Source organism: Solanum tuberosum, unplaced genomic scaffold (assembly GCF_000226075.1).
Source record: "Solanum tuberosum cultivar DM 1-3 516 R44 unplaced genomic scaffold, SolTub_3.0 scf00286, whole genome shotgun sequence".
Taxonomy (NCBI): domain Eukaryota; kingdom Viridiplantae; phylum Streptophyta; class Magnoliopsida; order Solanales; family Solanaceae; genus Solanum; species Solanum tuberosum.
Window position 1 is genome coordinate 394688 of NW_006239210.1, and position 1180 is coordinate 395867.

Below are 1180 nucleotides of genomic sequence, written 5' to 3' on the forward strand. Positions count from 1 at the left end.
TAGGTTTTCAATCCAAAAACGTGGGTCTTCTTTCTAAAGTGAAATTGATGTGATAAACTGACTTTGATTGATGTTGTATGAGCAATTATGGATGAATTTATGTTGTATTGGTGGTTTCTTGAAGAATTCCCCATGAGACCCATGTTTCAACTTCTTTTCCTAATTCTAACCCTAGTTTGTGTTGGCTATTGATTGAAGGCTATGAATCGAATGTGATGTTATGTAATTCATGTTTGTATTATGATTCTACCCTAGGTTTGTATAATTTCTATGAAATTAGGGTTGAGCCTTTGAATGAAGACTTGAAGGCTATGAAGGGAATACGTCAATTGCTTATATTGATGTTGATAATGTTGTTACTTCATTGAATTACATTGTATAATGTATTGGTTATGAATTAATTGGTAATTTAAGTATGGATGTCCCAAGAAGGGCAGGAAGGTGTGAAGGTTGGTTCTTCTTTGAATTCAAGTATGAAAAGTGAATTACTTAGATTGTAATGATGCTATACCTAATGTGTTGTTGTGGTGTTGAAGACCTTGTTTCCTCATCCTTAACCCTCTCCACTTAAATTTGCTATGAAGTATGTATGTATGTTATGGTATGATTGCTATATGATTGAAAGGTAGTCCTCATGATTATAGTGTAATGTAAAGTGAAAGGTTTACTCACTTGCTAAATGTTTCTAAAGTGAAAGGATTGTTACTCACTTATGAATACGTATTAACTATTATGGTAAGATGTCTACATAAGGGTCTAGTAAAGGCTAATGTGAACTTATGTGATTACTAAAGATGATTACAAAAGGGAATTAGATGTTTAGCACCGAAAGGGCATGTAAATGAGATAGGGGTCTTACGTTTAGTAAATCCGGCTCCGCACATGAGTTTCCTCACATTTAGCAACTCCGAATTACCCACGGTATGTGTTGTCTCATGAGATGGAAACCCCCACGTTTAGTAAGTTAGGGTTTCTAGAAGCAATCTCCTTGACCCTTAACTATCTGCCCACATAGGACTCTAGCTTAGTGGATCCACCTAGATAGCTATGTACGAATGGTTACACCTTAGGCAGGTGTTAACCCTCTCTTTTTGGTGTGGGAGTAGAACACCAGATTCCATGTAGCTCTCATGGTCTATGTCGGTTATGGCAATATCTCCCTAATGTAAAAGTAAATGAA